The following is a 22034-nucleotide window of genomic DNA, read 5'->3' as shown; positions in this document are numbered from 1 at the left end:
CCCAGAAGCTGAGTAATATCATAGGACTACTTTTTCCTTAACTAAACCATAACCATCTCACACTGTTTACAGTCAGAATCATCAAGCCAGATGGGGTGGTCTTATTCTCAGACCAATCAAGATACTCTTAAATATTCATGACAAAATGTTTCATTATGTTAATTTGCCCTGAATTTCTACTTATTCCATTTGTCATGAACTTGGGTAGCTCACACTAATTGGAGTGCATGCAGCTCCTTTCCCTAGAAAAGAAACTCAGTATGAGAAAAGTTCTTTAAAGCTCTGCTGTCCTTTTTTTTTTTTTCTTAAGAAATTATAAAAGGTTTTAACTCAGAAAAGAAAAACAAAATAAGAAGCAAGAATTTCTTTCTGAAGTAAGTGTGTCTGTATCTTCTAATAGAACATCTTTATTGTATTCAGAAGTAGGTAACTCTCCAATGAGTATCTCTAAGCCTTGATATATCCTGCTGGTAGAAAGGTATAAGGTAATTTTAACAGGCAAAGCATTTGGTCACTGCAACCAGCAGCTAATACACATGGAGAAATACAGCATCTTTAGACTCCAGAAATTATTAAGACAGCCAAAGAAGAGCAACATTTGCATTGCATTCATACCCAGATGTTCAAATATGAACAGAGGAGAGAGGCTGTCTATTCCAAAGTATTGGCAAAGTATCATATAATCACCTGGCAAGGCTCCTTAAAGTGCAGGTATATTGCTTTCTGTGAAAAAAAACATATAACTCATAAAATTGATTATAAATATAATTTTACTTGGATTTTTTTCATTTACTTTCATATTGCAAACAAGAAAGCAACACACTCACAAAAGGCTATTTTTTCTCAAGCAAAGGTGCGATCTTGGTGGATTTGGAACCAGATAAATCATGATACTACAAACAATGGCAAAGCTATCTTTAAGCTTGCATTGAGCTGCTACAGACTGCATATAGCACTAGAAGCTTCATGAGAAGCAGGAGCAAGCTGAGAATGTGACTGACATTCATACACAAATTAGGTGATCATACATTTAAGAATACTTTGCTGGCATAAATTTCAGACAGCCTTAAGTAGATCCACCCTTAACAGCTGAAGAACATACGTGTCTAATCTTCAAGGTCCCTTCTAGAAATGATCTTGTGATCAAATGGCATGTTTGATCATATCTCAATGAAGAATCTAAATAAATCTTTAAAAGTTGTGATTTTGAAAGGATCACATAATCATCTGTTTGCAGAGGATATCTATATCCTGCCAGACTGTCTACAACTCCATTGTCTATAACTGTTTACAGCTACAGGAGCAAGGAAAGGATAAGACTAGGTACTAAAATGTTTTCGGGAAAGAAAAAAAAAAGAAGATTGTAGAAGAACAAGTTTTGTATCAATTGCTTTTAAATGACCATGACAAAGAAGTGTATAAAGGAGAAGTAATCTGTGCTCAGCATTTTTCAGATAAAAACTTCACATTCCACCCCTATGATATCTTCAATAGCATCAGGAAGTTTGGACAGTTTTTAAGGACTCTGTGATGAGGAAAATGCTGTCTGTGTTTATACGGACAATTTCTCTGGTGCACCCATCGCATGCAAAAGTACTCATAAATCACATTCGTAATTCTAGTGGGACAATTCAGGAGGACACCCTTCCGTGGGCTGATCAGAGCAGTTGTGATGATTATAGTCCAGAGACCTGAAACTGTCATACTATATAACAGATAAGTATTCCCCTTTTTTTTACAAGGCTAGAACTGCCTTGCTGCATGGCTGGATCAGATTCATCTGAATGATTTATTCTTTAGATCAACCTGAAAGGCTTGTCTCTTTAGTAGGGAAGGAAAATTTTATCTGAGGGCTCAGTTGTGGGAAGAATGTACTATCTGCCCCTGAGTTTTTCCACACTGAAAAGTTAGAGTCACGCTTGCATGATACCATGAAAGAAGTCTGAGCTAGGACGGACCAGGATCTGACAGTTTCCTCAGAAAAGCACCATTAGGGCTAAAAAAGCACACAAGGCACTTGAAACTTCAAACAGAAGCACTTGGTGTTAATACTCATCTGAAAAAAACAAAGGTTGCCCTCAAAGCCCATATCTATACCCTATACATGCGTATTGGGAGAAGGGGAATGTCCATACCACTTTTTGAGCGGAACACTTCCTCAGATGTTTTACTGCAGCAACCATGAATTTAATAGAAGAGCTGGAAAGCATCACTTCTCTGTGTTGGAGGAGGAGTTGCTCTGTAACAAGATTAAATTACAGAAATCATCAAACCACTGTAGCTAAATGAAATTGGACAACACATCTCATTTGGGTATCACTTAAAAAACAGGAATATTTAATACAATTTATATTCATGGTGCCTATATATTTTCAAATGGCTAAACTCTAGGGAACTTACCGTGAAGCACTTCTATGTGGAAGGAAATTGACTTGAAGGGGGGTGCAGAAGGTAAAACATTTAAAAAGAATAATTGGTGTGTTTATGATATTTGCATTTCTTATTGACCTTCATTTGCACAAACACAAAACCTTCTTCAAAATGGTGAAGGGCTCATTTCAATTTGCCTGTTTATAAAATTTAATTTAACCAAAAACCTGCAAGAGAGCAGAGGCTGAAACAAAGTCTATTGCTGACTGGTTTAATGTGAGGAACCTGAAATTGATGTTGACATTCTTCGAACCTAGAGCAATCACTACACTACATCTCTTAATTGGCCACCCAAGCCTCTCTCTTTCTCTCACACAGTGGTAAAATCATGCTTGCAGCTGCAGGAATCTCCTATTGTAAATACTTATATGGAGAAACCAATTGAGCGAACAAAAGACTCCCCATCCTGGATAATCCAGTTAGTCTTTTAGATAACTGTGAGCTTCGCAAATATTCTTAGTAACCTTCTCCATTGTGTGAGAGCATGAAGTATGACATTATTAGCTTAATGTGCCAGCTTGGAAAATGTGTAAAGCATTACAGTACAGTCACAGTATTATCTACTAGATTGAGCCAGGTTTATTAACAGTGACAACCATAACAACAATAAAAGGCATGCAAAACCAAATTCAGTTATCAGAACCTTATGGGAGGTTTGCAATCATACGAGATTTTTTTTTTTAAGAGATTTACTTTTAGTATTTTCCATGAAAATTACTTGGTGTTTTTGTTGGTTTCACTCAGTCTCTGTTAAAACCTACAGAAGTTCAGTAAAATATTATTTTTTATTTAGAGTACCTTGTCTGATGATAGCATCTACAGTCATTGTTAGACATCATTGGGAGCTGCATTAGAAATTTTGTGACGAGATTTTTTTTTCTTAGTTCTTGCAAATAAATTCCTTCTTGTCTGCAAATTCAAACAAAAATCACTGTCCCTTGGAGTAGAGACTGTCCATACGGATGTAAAAAATGTCTCACAGGGAATGTGTAAATCTATCATAGAATCATAGAATTGTATACGCTGGATAGGACCTTTAAGTCCAGCAGTTAACCTAGTACTGCCAAGTCCACCACTAAACAATGTCCCTAAACACCACATGTACACGTCTTTTAAATACCTCCAGGGATGGGGACTCTACCACCTCTCTGGGCAGCCTGTTCCAGTGCTTAATAACCCCTTCAATAAGAAATATTTCCTAATATCCAATCTAGACCTCCCCTGGTGCAACTTAAGACTGTTAACTCTTGTCCTATCGCCTGTGACCTGGGAGAAGAGACTGACACCCACCTCGTTACAACCTTCTGTCAGGTAGTTGTAGAGAGCAATGAGGTCTCTCCTCAGTCTTCTCTTCTCCAGGCTAAACAACCCCAGCTCCCTCAGCCACTCCTCATCAGACCTGCTCTCCAGACACTTCACCAGCTTCGTTGCCCTTCTCTGGACACTCTCCAGCAACTCAATGTCCTTCTTGTACTGAGGGGCCCAAAACTGAACACAGTACTCGAGGTGCGGCCTCACCAGTGCCAAGGACAGGGGAGCAATCACTTCCTTTGCCCTGCTGGCCACACTAGTCCTGATACAAGCCAGGATGCTGTTGGCCATCAACAATCTGTGAAAGTGATTAAGTTTAGAAAGTTACACCAGGCAGTGGGGTCTAAAGGACTTTAAGTTGTCAGAGTAACCGTTTTTTTGTTTATAATGGGAACTTTGGTCATAAAACCTTTGAGCTTTACTATTTTGAAATAAACTTACTTAATGAATGAAGTTAACTTGCTGCACTAAGACCACAAGAGGCAAATTAATTTTTCTTTGTTTCTGTCTGTAACTTTTCTTGGCAACACTTTCTTTTCACAGCTCTTCAGAAATGTACATTGCTTTGCAGCCTCTTAGAACTGGGGATTTTCAGCAGATCTGCTTCACTATTCAGATATCACAAAACTTACTCAAGGTGTGGAAGACACAACCCAGTCTTTTTATTAAAAATTTGCCAGTGTGCAAATCAAAATAGAATTTCAATAGCTTAAACTCTACCTACATGATAAATCTAAAAAAAACCCCATAAACAGAACTTCCTACTGTAACAATATGTAGTAAGCTGTTTTTGACTGTGTCTGCTGAAAACCTTATCAACAACCTGAAAGAAAACAGGAACACTGGCAAAACATATAAAGTTTACAGAAGTTGCTGGAGTGGTAACAAAAAAGGTAGGTTATTTCCTTTGGCTGAGGCATATTCATGCATGTGTTTCAGTACAGTTAAATAAAAAAACCATATATCTGGGAACTAAAAAGACATCTCACCTGTAGAAAGTGGAACTACATTTCAGATATCAGGAAGAAAGACATGATGATTGTGATAAGTTGCATGAGGAGGATGGGACCATAATAAAACAATCTAATTTAGTCTGTAATTATGTTTTGAAATTACTGAAATGAACACGCCCTAGCAAAGTGATGCAGACCACTGAGACAATGAAGAGAAGCTATGTAGAAAGCTTCGCTATGTATGTAGGCAATTCACAATTTGCTAAACCTACAGCCAGCTACTGAAATAGCAGATTTCCTTTAGGAAATTGTAGTATACCTGAATAAGTGTGGTGCAGTAATAAACCATTAACTGTTTGAGCAAGTCCAGTGGAGAGCTACGAAGATGATCAGGAGGCTGGAGCATCTTCCTTATGAGGAAAGGCTGAGAGACTTGGGTTTGTTTAGCCTGGAGAAGAGAAGACTGAGGGGCGATCTCATCAATCCTTATAAATATCTCAAGGGTCGGTTTCAGGACAATGGGCCTAGGCTCTTTTCAGTCGTGCCCAATGACAGGACAAGGAGCAATGGGCACAAGTTGGAACACAGGAAGTTCCACCTCAATATGAGAAAAAACTTCTTTCCTGTGAGGGTGCCAGAGCAGGGGCACAGGCTGCCCAGGGAGGCTGTGGAGTCTCCTTCCCTGGAGACAATCAAACCCTGCCTGTATGCAGTCCTGTGCCCCCTGCTCTGGGTGTGCCTGCTCAAGCAGGGGGTTTGGACAAGATGATCTCCAGAGGTCCCTTCCAACCCCTGCCATTCTGTGATTCTGTGAGTCTGTGATTATAATCATCTTCAATATCTCACACCTCTCTTTTGGGATGCAAATTCTGAATCAAGGTAGGGTACATTTCTAAAAATGTGGTTTTGATTCACCAGATGTCATGAGCTTGAAACAGTAATCACTTGGTAAGAGATTGTTAATAAACAGTTCATGCTAAAGTAAAATAATATTCACCCTTATATTTTTTAATCTAATAATCCATGAAAGAAGGCTATGAAGTAGTGATACAAATTATGTTGTTTATCTAGTAAAGCAAAATTCAAGATAATCACTCCATAGCAAAGAGTTTATTTCTTCATTATAGATATTTGGATTGTTCTCCCACACTTGTTCTTTTGTCAGCAAATTCAAGCTCTTTTGTAGTCTCCCAAAAAAATCTTAGAAAGATATCCTACAAGCGTGATTGAAAGCAAGCCTCCAGTGTTTTTAATCTTTTTGACATCTGTGACATCTGTTTCACACCCTTTCATTAACTAAGCTGTGAAAACCATTGACCTAAATGTGAGCTATAGACACTTGTCTTAGACATGTTAGAAAAACAGAGTTCAGTGACTGCCAAGAAATTTTTCTCTTCTTACACCAAACAATCTTTTCAGTTAAAGCACTTCATTTAGAACATATATAGATATACACAAAATAATTATATTTATATATACATATGGAAAAAACCAATGCCCCTCCCCCTGAGTATTCTGTTTTCTTTTGTTGTAGTCTAGAATTTTTGCCCAAGCCAGGGTCTCACAACTAGGCTGGAGGAATAATAAAATTTAAATGTTTACAAATTGTTTTAAATTCTGTAGCTTGGAGCTCAGTTTTTGCATTCTTAGATGCAATGATGTATTTCTGATTAATTAAAATCACTTTTGATTTCCTAGATTATCCTCTATTTATGACTTAATGCAGTCTGTGTTTTTCATTAAAACAACTGTCATCATCTCATAATGGTGACGTGGAAGGGAAGATAAAACAGGAGAATCTTTCAGAGGTGAAAAGAGGAACAGGAAGAAAACAAGACATGCAAAAGCAGTTGATGGGGAGGAAAAATCATTACTGCAGTTTCTCATTCTGGAAGATATATATATAAAATAATGTCAGATGGGAACGACTACTGTATGAACTTTTTGAATCTACATAGAGTTGGAATGTGCTGCTGTTCTTAAAACAGGAACCTTTTTAAGAATGAAAAGTTCAACACACCTAATGGCTTGTTCCTCCTTCACCCCAAGGTTTAAGCCATAGATCTATTATTTATGTAGTTCAACTAAGCAGAGCAGAACTCATGAGAGAGAATCAAAGATCTTGACATTTTATTAAATTACATTCTCAATTTCAAAACCAACCCAACTCTTCTCAATCCAAAGGTGTCTAGGATAAACTTTCCTGAGCACACTTAAGATATTAACGAAATCCACAAATCTCTTGCATTCTTTTCAAAATAATTCCAGTAGTGAAAACCAGTAATCCTCATACATGCTGTTTATTATGAATAGTCAGTGCTAATTTATATATCTTTCCTTTATGTGTGAGATTGTATGTATACTATACTATACATTCCTTAGCAGGTTTCTCATAGCCCATGTTCAAAAGCAAAACTGGTCAGCTTTTAATCCTCACAAATACCCCTCTGGTGAGTATATCATGACAGGGACTATGCCATGATAAACCTGGTAAACCTGTTTCAAAATGCCTCTGTGGACTGAAACTTTTAATTGCAAACACAGAAGAAAATAAAATAATCTTTGGATACCAGACACCAAGTGGATTTCATTGTGATTTTTCACAGTGAGGTAACATAAGAAGAGCATCAATGTTTCATTAACACTGAAGAACTCTCAGACATGCTGTCAGAAACAGCATCTTTTCTAAAGTACAAATGCAATTTTTTTTAAAATAAAGCATTAATATTACTTAGCTTGATCTGATGCACTAACAGCAAAATATTTCTTCCTGATGATTTTTAAAGTCATAATAACAAAGCCCAATAATAAATAATAATGAAGAAAGGTTCTACAGAGTAAAATAATATTCAGCACTCTCTTACGTTTCACTTTAAAGATTTGTATTCACTAACACAATTGAGAAATGTATTGATATTTTAATGAGTTTGACACGGGGGAGAAGAACAATATCAAAATCAAAGGCTGAGATTCAATTCTACTACAATTCCAGTTTCTCAACACAAGCCATTCAAATCTGATGAGATTTCAAATTTGGCCTGGAAATATTGTAAACAAGAGTTCCTTGTGACACAAGCAGTATTTTCAACATTTTCATAAACTCAGAAAAGCATCTTTGGTTCTTCTCTGATATCTTCTGTCAAAAGTCTCTGTACTTCTAACATATACTATCCTAAATCACCTGAATATTGCAAAAGGTGCCTCTAATTTTAAATGTAAGGGAAAGTTTGAATTATGTTCCTTTTAATTTGTTTAATTTGTTAATTTTTTATTTGTTTGGTAGTTGTTCTTGAAAGTGGAATCACAGAGGAAATGTGATAGAGATGTCAACACAATATATTAAATTGATAGTTTTCTATATGTACTCTGCTCCTGTAATCCTTGATTGTTTGCAGTAATAAGGGTTTTATGGTAAACTGTTGCAAATGTATAACTCCTGACTTTGATATTTAAGGCCAAGGTAGACAAAAAGAAAAATAATTTAATATAGATTGCCAGTTCACTTAGTAAAGTGACAGAACATGCAGCAAATTACATGCCCGATGTGAAACTCTTCTTTGAATTATGTGGCACAATAATTTGCCTGTGTCAGTCTACTGACTAGCACTTTTTTACGAAAATGACAAGTTGGAGTTTGCAGTTTTATCTTCATCTAAAAGTAAGAAACCATTTTCTCATCTTTATAGTTGCAGAAGACACTGTGAACAAATATGAATCAAAAATAACCAGAGAATGATGTCTGTCAGTTTTAACCTGAGACACTAAAACTTAGATATTAACATGTTATCTCTTCCCATACCTCAATAATTATTTGATATGCATATTAACTTATGGTAGCTTCTGCAGATTCAAGTGTAAGCGTTTAAACCTCAAATTCTTCTCATACAAACTAACATTCTGTTCCTATACCATCCTCCTCATATTTTAGCTAAGGATAAGGTTTCATGAAAAAGCTGGGCTTGCTGACCAACTAGATGGTGGGATAAGGGGCTTTTGGTGCTCCTCTGACTATGCACTGAAGCCATTCAAAGACACAAGGCATCAAAAGCTAATATTATAATATAATAAGAGCCAATAGTTTCCTGAATATTTGGAGCCCTAAATCACTTCAGAATCAAACCACTGCCAGTGCCAGCAGGTGGAAAGGGTTAGGAAACATCATCCAAGAGTGCAGAGAAGAAGAGCCAGACCAATTGAATCATTCAGCAATTATTTGCTTTTGGATCAGCACCGCTCTGTGGCAAATCACAGTAGGCTGAAAGGTCCTAGTTGGAAAATTAGTACCCCTTCATTGTGGATTAAAGAGTGGCAGGTTTCTACAGAATGATTCAGATCTCAGGCAATCTCAACCACCTCTGTAATGAGCCTGTCTCTTTCCTTACCAAGTAAGGTTACCAAATGCAGCTCCTGAATTTAGTGACGAAGGTTGGGTGGAAGGAATTGAGACCTGCCCTCTACTTCTGGCTTTCAAAATGTTTTATTATCTGTGTTCTCTTTTTCCTCCATTATTTGTTTACCCTGCAGAAAATAGGGTTAATTTGAGATGGATTCACTGTTAAATCAAAGTAATTCTCCATGTCTTCACCAGAGAGAAAATCAGGGAAAATTTAGTGCTTCTTCAAAATTGTCATTAAAATAAAAATAATGTTCATGAGTGCAGAAAATCTCACTCTCACTATAGTGCTATAACCTCTTTCCTTTAACAAACAGTACAATCTAAATGAAGGGCTTCAAGTTCAAGTCTTAATTATTGCACCTTGTTCAGCAATTAAAAGGGAATTGCAAAAGAGATACTATGGCATATGTCAAAATTAAACATACATTTTGCAATAGTGTTTTTGCTCCTAATTCTTTCTTATGATGATGCTGATCAAAGCAATAGTAGGAAGTGAAAATTGTCTTTAAATAGAGGTGCCTAACCTTTAGCACAGACAACTTGCAGTTTCTTAAATCAAATCAAATCTTTATGTGACTAGAAAATTAATTAAAGCACTATGTTTTTATGCATATGAAACCTAGCAGCAGTGCTCTGGTGCATGATAAGACAATCTTAAGACTCTAGCTTATACACAGGCATTTTCCATCACTGATGTTTTATGCCTGTGGAGATATGTACGTTGACAACCATATTCTGCTCTAAAAGCTTTGAAAATAGAGCCAACAACAGGCAACTTTAGTGGCTCTGGTATAGTTTCATGATCACCCCAGATAAGAAAAAGTGAACGCAAAATGACAAAATTATGCATCCTTTTCACAATGGAAAGCAACTGTAATATATGCACACTATATTTGTTTGAAGACAATTCTTTTGAGCTCTGTTGCAAGAAGAGAGTGGTTATATTTTAATCACCCCTGTGGTTACAGTTTGAGATTGCTACTCTAATATCACAACGCTTCCACTGAGACCTGCAGTAACTTCTCTTGGAAATGCTCAGTATGAGACTCAGGTTTTTTTTCTATACATTGAACTCTGCTGGAGTTTCATTCAAACCCAGGACCAAGTTCAATTCAAATATCAGCTATCTACATCCATATACTCACCTACACAATTTCAGCAAACTGTCATGTTTCCTTTCTATAAAGACATTCAGGGTTCTTCAGTAAAGTCTTTTAGCTTTAGTTGCTGCTGTACAATCTCAAAATCTTTCAAGAGTTTACCTCTCAGCAAGGCACATGCCAATCATACAGCAAAATTGCATGCTTCTGTGTTTTATCAACATCCAAATTAATCTTTATGTTCTATTGTACTCTGAAAGAATAAAAGGGGGTTCCTGTGCCTACAGGGTTCATACAATAAAGACTACCAAAAAGATTATCTCATGTGAAATCGAAAGGTATGCCTTTTTTGTATGATGGTGATGAAGAGGAAGAATATAGAACATTTCTTTATTTTATAACTCCAGAATATTATCAGAGAGCCAGGACCTCAGAAAACCTTTCTTCAAGCAACAAAGAAAAGACAACGTTTTGTTGCATGTGAGCTGTCCCTATGCGCCATTGTTTGCCTCTCACAGTGCTAGCGATATCATAAACTACAAGGTGTATTTTTTTGTTTGATGTAGCACATTACTAGAGTCACTGAACCAAAACGTCACGAGATAAACAGTCTGCAACAGACTTTACTTGTTATCAGATTCTTCAATTTCTTCCAGTTACCGAACAATCGCTTCCTAAATTTCTTTTTTAAAAAATGTTAACACAAATAAACTGTTACTTAGAGCAAGTTTGATGTGTCTGTCTAATTTCCCAATTACAGTTTTTCATAGCACTTGGATCAAACTGCTGTGGAAAACGATCACAAATTCTCCCTACCTCTCCTCCATGTCACCACCAAACCACAAACTAACTGCAAATACAATAGTCAATATATTTCATCTAGGAATAAATGAAAAGCCTGTAGCTTTCAAGGTCTGGATTTTCTCTTTAGTAATGTTACGCAGTGGGAACAGCAAGATTTCTAGTAGAGATTCGGGAAAAAATGCCCAACATTTTCCTTCCTTTTTGGATACATTGTAAGAAGTAATTAATCACTTTTTTTTTTATTGTTGTTGTTTGTTGTTAGTTTCAGAACAAAAGCAATAAAAACTGTTAAACACAATCCACACTAGTCATACAGTTCATATTCAAGTAAGGAGGCAATAGATGTTAATGGACTAACCCGCCAACTCAGGACTCAAGACAAGATACCTTTATTTGTGATTTTATCACAACATCCTTAAGTAATTTACCCTCTGTATCATGCTTTTGCATTAAAAACTGGCATATTAATTATCATTTTGCAGGATCATTATGCTTTCATACTGACAGTGAAGACCTAAATATTGATTACAGTTAAGGATATCCCTCGCATCCGTAGTATCCAACCTCACAGTGATCCAGTCCCACATAGGGTATACCACACCGTAGCTCAGAGGCAGTAGCACCAGTCATACAAGCCAGTGTGAAACTGTACTGTCCATTTTGTGCATGTTTATGTTGATGCACGTTCTGCGTAGGCATAAATATACCCAGAGCTCAGTACTGAAATGCAGCTGTTGGTGGAAATGAATGTAAGTAGTAACACTAAAGCAAGCTACATCCAACTTATGCAGATGCACACCACTAAATGCACAATGTTTGGAGGAGAAAGTGAAGAGTATCCTCCATAACCTTAAACTTCCATTAATATTCATAACAGACTATAATGATGCATAAAACTAAACTTTAATCAACACCACACACCTCTTTAGTGGTAAATGACCTTGTGTGGAAAAAGTAAACCATCACCTGAATTGAAAACAAAGCTTCCTTTTATCTTTTTCATTTTCAGACCCACTAATGATCACTAAATCCTAGGCAACTAATGGTGTGAAACAATTTAAGTGCTAATCAGACGTCAGTAAAAGGAAAAGCTTACTGACAACCTGCAGTAGTGATGTCTAATCTGTGTTAATTTGTGATCAAATTCTACACTGACATTCCAGTATAGTCACTGAAAAAGTACAAAAATATCTTGTGTGCAACATTAAACATCATTTACATTGTTTTGAGGCATTTGTGTTAGAAGAAGCAAAAAAAAAAAAAAAAAAAAAAAAAAGGAAGGAAAAAATACCCCAGAAAACATGACGAGCCATAAGAGGAAGTTAGGAACTGGAATGTGTCCCTGTAGATTTTACAACTGGGTTATGAATATAATTTGACTGGAAAGTAGATTTTCATCAGGGCAATGTCAGCCTGAGTTGTGGGGTCAGATTTTCAAATACTGATTAACCATAATAATATATTTTGTGGAAACTTATTAGTTTCACAAACTTCTGAGCAAATCCTACTTACATGGCATGTATCAGGTATCTGTGATATTCCTACTAACTTGCACCATGGGCTCAACAGGAAGCTTGCACACTTAAAACTAAGAGAAGCAGAGTGGACACACCAAACACAGGTACAGTGATTCTGTTCCAGGGCAAACTGTAGTAAATAAAATAGCCCTCAAGGTTTTTATAATATGTTGAAGGCCTTTGTAACTCCAAACAGAAAAATAAAAATCCATTAGAAATACTCCTGTAAAAGGAAAAAATCATTAAACACTTAAATATTCCTATTTTTCGTTCCAGATCAGGAAGAGTCGTAAAAGCTTTGGTTAAATATTAGAATTTTGAGTTTTTCTAGGTCTTCAGCAGAAGTTTTCTGATTTAAAAAAACAATAGTATCTGCAATCATTTCTATATTTATGTATCTGTATCTTTTACCTAAATTGACAGATTCTCCACCAGAAAGCAAAAATAGAAAACTGTCACTCTTTTAAAAAAAATACATATTCTGTTTATCATATGCAAAGATCAAGGCTGTGCTACTGGAGAAGGAAAGCTGTTATGGCAGTTTCATCTCAGAAAAGAGTGTGTAGTTGTCACTGGCAAGTTGAAATCATCAGCTGAACATATAGTAGTAACCCAATAATTAGCTAATCTTGGGTATTAACAGAAATGGGACTAAGAACAAGGTAGAGGTTTGTGCAAAATTTTGGTTCGCCAATATCTCTCCTGGTCTTTGATATGTAGAGCTCTGTTGTTCACCTTTCAGGAAAGACATATTGGAACTAGAGAAAGTAAAGAAAAGAGCAACTAAAATGAATAAGGGGAAGAAGAATTTACCTTTCATGAAGGGAATAAAAAGGCTGTGACTCTCTGTAGAGAAAGAAGGGTGAGAGAGGGTATGACTGAGGCTTACAAAACCAAAAAGTTAATGCAGATCTGCTATTCATCAAATATCACAGCACTAGAAGTAGAGGATGTGCATTGAACCTAGTAGGAAATCTATCTAAAATGCAGGGTTTTTTGTTTAAAAAGTACATTTTTAATACAGTGTGTGTTAAACTTTTGAAATTTACTTTTACAGCAGATTGTGGAAGCAGGAAGAGAGGGTTCAAAAGGGATGAAATTTCTGAATTGGATATCTGTAAATAGATAGTAAAGTGAGAATGTAGGAATGTATTGTCTATTCTATCTAATTATTGATAGTAAGCCCAGGGTAGCTGAAAAAATGGCTGGAAAATTTTGGTGTTCCTAAATAGGTCCTTCTAAATTACATTGTTGCAGGGAGACTATCAGCCGAGGTGGACTGCTGTTTTGACCTAGCAGGACATTATAGTTCTTACCACAAAAGTTTCTATGCAAATAAAACACAGGGAAATCTTTCCTTAAACTAGAGAAATGGAAGAGCATGCTTTTCTAAAACCAGTTCTAGTAGCTGTAATTACATCCTTTTAAAAGTTTTTCATAGAATCATAGAGTATCCTGAGTTGGAAGGGACCCAGGAAGGTCATCGAGTGCAACTCCTGACTCCACACCTAAAAGTTAAACCATATATCTAAGAGTGTTGTCCAAACTCTTCTGGAACACTGACAGGTTTAGAGCCATGATCACTTCCCTGGGGAGCTTGTTTAAGTGCTTGACCACACTCTCAGTGATGAACCTTTTCCTAATATCCAGTCTCAACTTTAAGCTATTCCATGGCTCACTTGAGGTGAGTCAGTACCAATTCTGAGTGTATCAGGATAACCACTTCTTTTGATCAGTAAACTATACTGTGCTTAATGAACCCCAGACTATCTTTGGCCTTTTTGGCCACGAGGGCATATTGTTGACTCATATCGAACTTATCATCAACATAAACCCCCAGAGCCATTTCTGCAGGGCTGCAATCCAGCCTCTTGTCCTCCAATCTATACGTACATCCAGGATCACACCCTCCCAGGTGAAGAATCTTTTGTTCTTGTTAAATTTCATATGGTTGGTGATTGCCTAGAGCTCTCAGCTATTAAGATCTCTCTATAAGAACTCTCTACCCTCAAGGGAATCAATGGCTCATCCTAGTTTAGTATCATAAGCAAATCTACTTAGTCTGCTCGCAACTTTTGTGTCCAGGTCATTAATAAAAATATTAAAGAGAACTGTTCTTAAAATTGACCCTTGGGAAACACCACTAGTGACTGGACACCAGCCAGAGGTGAACCCGTTTACTACAACTCTTGGAACCAAACTTTTCAGCCAATTGTTCACGATTGTATTGTATACATGCCTGTCTGTATGCTGGACATTTTGTCCAGAAAGGTATTACAACAGGCAGTATCAAAAGCTTTGCTAAAGTCCAAAAACCCACACCTGCTGCCTTTGCTTTGTATAGGAGGTAGGTAACCTTGTAATAAAAGAATATTAAGTTAGTAAGGCATGAATTTCCCTTCACGAATCTGTGTTGGCTTTGACCAATGAATGCATTGTCTTTCAAGTGTTTTTCAATAACTCCTAGAATAACCTTCTCTGTCATTTCACCAGGCACTGAAGTGAGACTGGTATTTTCGTATTAATGAAACTATTTCAGAGCTTCACATAATACTAGGCACTCTAGTACTTATAGTATACTTCCCAGATCATGAGGGAGAAAAAAAAAGACACGCACCCACCCCCCCAAAGAAAAACATACAAACAAAAAAAAAAAACCAAACCCAACACTCACCCCCCTGAAGCTATAGAAAAGAAAAATCAAACAAAAAGCAATAATATAGAACTGAACTAAGGAATCTCTTTACACCAGTGAGATACCTTCTGCCTGACTATTGTCTTTTGGGCTTTCAAGAGGCTATACTCTTTGAGCAAGGCTATCTAATAATATTTAGTATAGCTGTGATGGAGCAGAAGATTTAAAGAAAAAGCAAACTAAAAATAAAATAACAAAACATAGGGTTCAAACAATTTAAAGGAGAAAATGGGAAAAGATTTAGATGTTCACCTGCAGATTTTTGTAGTCACCTGTGTTTCAATGCTTTCATAATATTTCATCCTTTACCACTAATTTTGTAGCATTTATTAATGAGATTTCTTCTTTTTGTACTTATGATATAGTATTTAATACTCTTAAACAGCAAATGCTGAGTATTTCTTATATTTCTAATGGAAAACGTAAAAATTTTCAAATGAATTATCAATTTCAGATAAATTATCCCTGTTTTCCTTATTTAAAAACCAGTATAACATGGAACTTCCACTGGAGTTGACAGATTTTTTTTTTGTTGTTGTTAAAGAACTGATTCCCAAGAGGGATGTAAGCAGCATTCAGTCTGGTGTTTTATTTGGCAATCTCTTGCATCAACAACAGAAATGTCATTACTGCTCCACCTGAAAATGAACACCAAAAATTAATATAAGATTATTCGTTTTCAGCTGAATCAATGAACTGATTCAACTCACCATAGAGCTGACTTCTAGAAATCAGAGGGTAGTAGCTCGTAGCTCGTCATTAGGTCCTGAAATCCCATCTGTTAACATACTATGAAAGGGACAAGCAGGGTACCAGACATGAAATGAAGGGCATGGATGGGAGATAGAAAGGTAGGCAGGAAAAAGGACAGTGTATTGACATACAAATCTTGGGTACCAAATTTCAGTCATGCAATAAATAACAACCATACTTCTCTGCAAAGAAAATACTATGCTGCTTTTGATTGTCACAATACACAGGTTAGACACTATCAAACTATTGATAATACTAAATTGCCTGAATCTGTTACTAAGGCAAGTTACCTAATCTTCATCACTGGTATCTTTAGCCACAAGCTAGACAATATTTGTCAGGAATGATTAAAGTATAGCTAATCTTGTTTTGGGGAAGGAGAGTGAATCGAGTGACCTTTTGAAGCCCACTCTACTCTTATGATTGCAGTGCTTTATGCTTTTCAAAATACACCTTTTCTGAAATATTATTTTTTTCTTATGAACTGCCAGCACTGTGAAAGGTAAAGAAAAGCTGGTGGTTTTGTACATGAGGGAAAGATAGATTTTAAGTCATTCTTTGTTAGACATCCAGTTATAAAATTTTTGTCTTAAGGCTTCAGTGAAAATTGCGTGTTGGTCAATACATTTTAGGTCATCATTAACTTGAGTAAGTACTGGGTATTAATCAAAAAAGAAGCACTTATACAGTCTTGAATGCAAAGGAGTTCAAAGCAGCTCCTTGTTTCTGAAAGGAAACAAAATAACATTTTAAATTTTTCTCAGAATGAATTAATGAAATAATATAACAATGGATATAACACAACCCAGGTCACCCAAAAAAGTATGTCTCCTACAGACTGACTGAAACGTTATTTTACCATAATGTTTCTGTGCTTCTATGTGGCTGTTACTGTTTGGCTATTGCCAATGGTATTACATTTCAGCACAGGACAATGCACCTGGCAATACCTCAAAATTATGCAATTTACAAAAAAACCCCCAGTATTTAATTTTAGAAAAGACTGCTAGTGACAATAGAAATCCTTCATTTTATTTACAATGGCCTTCCTCAAATATGTATTTATGTATGATCAGGAGAGTGACAGATACTTCTCAACATTCCCCAAGTATCATTGGAGAGGTACATTACTAGAAAGTTGGGAATCACTCCTGATACATCAAGACAAAACACTGGTTGTGCATGGAAGGAAAGAGAATACAGCAAAGCTCCAAACAATGTGCCATGTATGATCAACTGTAGCCCCATCATGGCCAGGCACTAAGGCAGGTACTGACAACCATGCAAGAAAAATTAACAAAAAGGTCTAATTCCTCAGCTGCCATTCATAGCAGCAGATAATCAAAAGCAACCCCTCTTCAAAGTATTCAAAATGATGCTTCTGTGCTCTGTGACAAACACTTAGATGTGACAGTCATGCAAGGTGCCAGTGGGAAACGTGAAAAGTGAACATTAACTCTGATTTACAGAGGCATGTTCCAGATGGTGACCCTTTTGATTCATTTTGTTTTGTAAAGCAGAACAGAACCACAGCCCTTGGATGTCTATAGAAGTATATTCCCAGACATCAGGTAAAGCAAATAAAGTACAAATTCAGTGGCTGGATGGAAGAAAAGAGAACTGTATCCACTTGCCCACCATTAATAAATCTGATACGGTCACTGATTGCACAACTATGTAGGTTTTCCATAACCAATGGCTATGTTATCAGTAGCTATTAAAGAGTATAAACCCGAATAAGACACTGTTGGCTAAATCAAGCAGGGAATATTTATAATAATATTCCGGGTTTTATAGTATTCAGTATAACTCTCAACAAAATAATGACTACTTATATGTATAGATAAAATAAACGTCGGTTAGAAGCTCAAGCTCAACAGAATCAATATCTTGCAGGCAAATTTCCTGTTCAAGAAAATTATTATTTCTCATAATTCACCTATGATGTGAATAATTCCTTGAGTTTTTTTTAAATGGAGAAATACATTATCTGAAGATAAAACACTAGATCATTTTCTAAGACAGGATTCCTGATACATGCACAAAAGCCTTGCCAAATAATTTATTTCACAGGTTTTGTCATGTGTTCTCAGAGAATCACTGAATCACAGAACGGTAGGGGTTGGAAGGGACCTCTGGAGATCATCTTGTCCAACCCCCCTGCTTGAGCAGGCACACCCAGAGCAGGGAGCACAGGAACATGTCCAGGTGGTTTTGAATATCTCCAGGGAAGGAGACTCCACACCCTCCCTGGGCAGCCTGTGCCACTGCTCTGGCACCCTCACAGGAAAGTTTTTCTAATGTTCAGGTGGAACTTCCTGTATTCCAACTTGTGCCCGTTGCCCCTTCTCCTGTCACTGGGCAATATTGAAAAATGTCTAGACCCATCCTTTTGACACCCACCCCTCAGATATTTATCAGTATTGATAAGATCCCCCCTCAGTCTTCTCTTCTCCAGGCTGAACAAACCCAAGTCTCTCAGCCTTTCCTCATAAGGGAGATGCTTCAGTCCCCTGATCATCTTCATAGCTCTCCACTGGACTTGATCCAGTAGTTCCCTGTTTTTCTTAAACTGGGGAGCCCAGAAATTGACACAGTACTCCAGATGTGGTCTCACTAGGGCAGAGTAGACGGGGAGGATAACCTCTCTCGACGTGCTGGCCACACTCCTTTTAATGCACTCCAAGGATACCATTGGCCTTCTTGGCCCCAAGGGCACATGGCTGGCTCAGGGTCAGCCAGCTGCCCACCAGCACTCCCAGGTCCTTCTCAGCATAGCCACTTTCCAGTAGTCCAGCCCCCAGCCTGTACTGGTGCATGGGGCTTTTCCTCCCCAGGTGCAGGACCTTGCACTTGCTCTTGTCAAATTTCAGGAGGCTCCCCTTTGGCCCAGCTCTCCAGCCTGTCCAGGTCTTGCTGGATGGCAGCACAGCCTTCTAGTGTATCAGCCACTCCTCCCAGTTCTGTATTGTATGGTTTTAGCTGGGATAGAGTTAATTTTCTTCACTGCAGCTGGCATAGTGCTGTGCTTTGAACTTAGCATGAAAACAATGTTGATAACACACAGATATTTTGCTTGTCGCTGGGTAGTGCTTGTACTAGTCAAGGGCTTTTCCAGCTTCCCATGCTCTGCCGGGTGCACAAGAAGCCGGGAGGGGAGGGGGCACAGCTGAGAAAGTGCATTCGAACTGACCAAAGGGATATTCCTATCATGTAACATCATGCCCAGTATGTTATCGTGGAGGGGCTGGCCAGGGGAGGGAGGCAGCCGTCACGGCTCGGGGACGGGCAGCGTCGGTCAGCAGGTGGTGAGTGGCTGTATTGTTTGTGTTTCTTTTATTTTTTTTCTTTTCCATTTTATTATATTATCATTATTGTCATTATTATCATAATCAATATTATTATAATTATTATTTTATTGTAGTTATTAAACTGTGCTTATCTCAACCCACAAGTTCTTTTGCTCTTCCGATTCTCTTCCCCATCCCACAGGGGTGGGGGGAGTGAGCGAGTGGCTGCGTGGTGTTTAGTTGCCAACTGAGGCTGAACCACAACATGTATCAGCAGCAAACTTGCCGAGGTTATACTCTGTCCCTTCGTCCAGGTCATTGATGAATATATTGAACATGACTGGACCCAGCACAGACCCCTGGGGAACACCACTAGTTACGGGCCTCTGTCTAGACTCTGCCCAATGATCACGACCCTCTGAGTTGTGTTGTTGAACCAGTTCTCTGGCCATCAGACTGTCCTCTCATCCAACCCACACGTCCTTAGCTTGCCTATGAGGATGGTATGGAAGACAGTGTCGAATGCCTTACTAAAGTCAAGATAGACAGCACCCACTGCTCTCCCTTCATCTACCCAGCCAGTCACACCACCACAGAAGGCTATCAGGTAGGTCAAGCATGATCTTCCCTTGGTGAATCCATGCTGACTGCTTCTGATAACCTCTACATGCCTGGAGATGACCTCCAGAATGAACTGCTCCATCACCTTCCTGGGAATGGAGGTGAGGCTGACTGGCCTATAGTTTCCCAGGCCCTCTTTCTTGCCCTTTTTGAAGACTGGAGTGACATTGGCCAATCTCCAGTCTTGCCCTCCATGACCTTTCAGAGATGATAGAGAGTGGCTTGGCAAGAACATCCACCAGCTCCTTCAGCACTTGTGGGTGCATCCCATCGGGGCCCATGGATTTGCAAGTATCTAGTTTGCCTAGGTGATCTCTAACCTAATTCTCCTTGACCAAGTGAAAGTGTTTCTCCAGATTTTCTCTCTCACCTCTGGGCACTGGAATGCCTGAGGGCCAGCCTTAGCAGTAAAGACTGAAGAAAAGAAGGCATTCAGTAACTCTGCCTTCTCGCATCCTGTGTCACTATGGCACACACCTCATTCAGCAGCGGCCCCAGAGTTTCCCCAGTCTTTCTTTTACTGTGATTTGTTTTGTCAGGTTTTGTTCTTTTAAAAACTAATATGATTTTCTGATGAGTTAGCATGTCTACAAATAAAGCAGAAAAATAATATTCAGACAAATTTTGTTGTTGGGTATAATAATTAAAAGGTAGCACACATGAATTCTTTCTGAAAGGCTTTTTGCTTTACTATATGTATTTTTATATAAGAACTACATTTTTGATCAAATAGTAGATGACAGATGAATTCCAATGATTTGTCATAAAAGCGAATGCATTGGGTAATATAGCTAGCACTTTCTGTACAGAAAGTCAAACTTAACACAGTGTAAGAAATCGTAAGTAAAAGACTGAAAATATCTCTTATCTCTTTTTCTGATAAACTTATAAATGCTAATAAGAGACACATAGTGTAAAAGACAACACCTTTTAATACAGAGCACTTAAACTTCTTTTCAACATGATCACATTGAGCCAAAAATATTAGCGTGACAACACCTGAAGTTTTCCAAATACTGAAAGGTGTTCTCTGATTTCAGGTCTCTTTTTGAAAGATACAAAAAAATTGTGTACGAGTTTTGTTACACATAATTCAAGACCAAGCAAGGAATTATAGATAGTCTGTTCTGTTGTATCGTGAAAAATGATCTGAGCAATTATCAAAAAGAAAATAATTATTTTCATTTTACTGCGGGTATTATGAAGATTGAACAATGTCTCCCAAAGTTTATACTAGCCCTGATAATTACAAACAAGGACACCATCAAAGTTCAAAACATCTGATTTTACTACTTTCATATACTTTAAAATTTTTCCAAATCTTCATAATTCAATTTCATTACTGCCTTGAAAAGTTGATAGATGGTTCACCTTTCAGTTACAAAGTAATGAGAGGTTATAAAAATATTTTGATATTTGAATGGCTTTGGGCATAAGCAGAGCTGCAGATCTGTAACAAACAGAAAATAGATCCTGAAATTTCTTCTCATAAAGCTGAATTTTCTTAGGCAAATTTTGTATCTTATTCAATACCATGTATTTTGTCTATCATAGCTATTTGGGCTAAAAAATCATCCTCAGAAAATAAGGCTTGGGAATAGAAAGCAATCTTATATTGAGTAATTTTTTATAATCTCTTAGTATTCTCACAATATATTTCAGGTTTTTTTCTTCTAGTCCAATGGTGAAGCAATTTCTATATAGAATTTTTAAATTCAAAGATTCATCAAGTTCTTTATACGCATTACATAAATGTGAGTTATAGACTTTTGTGTTCATACATACACGTGTTTGCCTGAAGAAAAGGTTGGTTTTGGAAAACGAAGTTTTGGTCCATAAAATACAGGTCCAGATTTAATCATTCAGAAAACTGCAAGAGGAAGAAGTACCTGCAATATTTCGCTCACTTGCTCCTAGTTCCTTGTCTCACTTTATGTGGATGCTGAACACCATATATTGTCTGAAGAATGCTGGATAGTTTCCCTTTCAGTTTTGGTTAATCTTTAACTTTCCTAAACCCTGATCTTAAAGGAAGGCAGTTTCTGTGTTCAGTTCTACTGTCCAGTTCTAAGGCATTTTTCTCACAGTCATCTGGGCTTCTCCAGTCCTGTCAGTAGCTCTTTAAAGCACAGGTCCTCTCCTGTTTAAAGAAATTTTCATCTAA

The 22034-nt window shown here is 37.4% G+C and overlaps 1 long non-coding RNA gene across 1 annotated transcript in view; it reads right to left on the bottom strand.

Moving 5' to 3' along the window:
* Positions 1–317: 317 nt before the first annotated feature.
* Positions 318–22034, bottom strand: part of LOC135316669 (uncharacterized) — a 42403-nt gene continuing 20686 nt past the window's right edge. Inside the window, exons 3-4 of the long non-coding RNA XR_010375916.1 lie at positions 2136–2239; positions 318–723 (exon numbers count right to left, since the gene is read on the bottom strand). This is a non-coding gene — a long non-coding RNA (uncharacterized LOC135316669). The remainder of the gene's footprint in view (positions 724–2135; positions 2240–22034) is intronic.

Source organism: Phalacrocorax carbo, chromosome 1 (assembly GCF_963921805.1).
Source record: "Phalacrocorax carbo chromosome 1, bPhaCar2.1, whole genome shotgun sequence".
Classification (NCBI taxonomy): Eukaryota; Metazoa; Chordata; class Aves; order Suliformes; family Phalacrocoracidae; genus Phalacrocorax; species Phalacrocorax carbo.
This window is presented reverse-complemented; position numbering and strand designations above follow the sequence as displayed.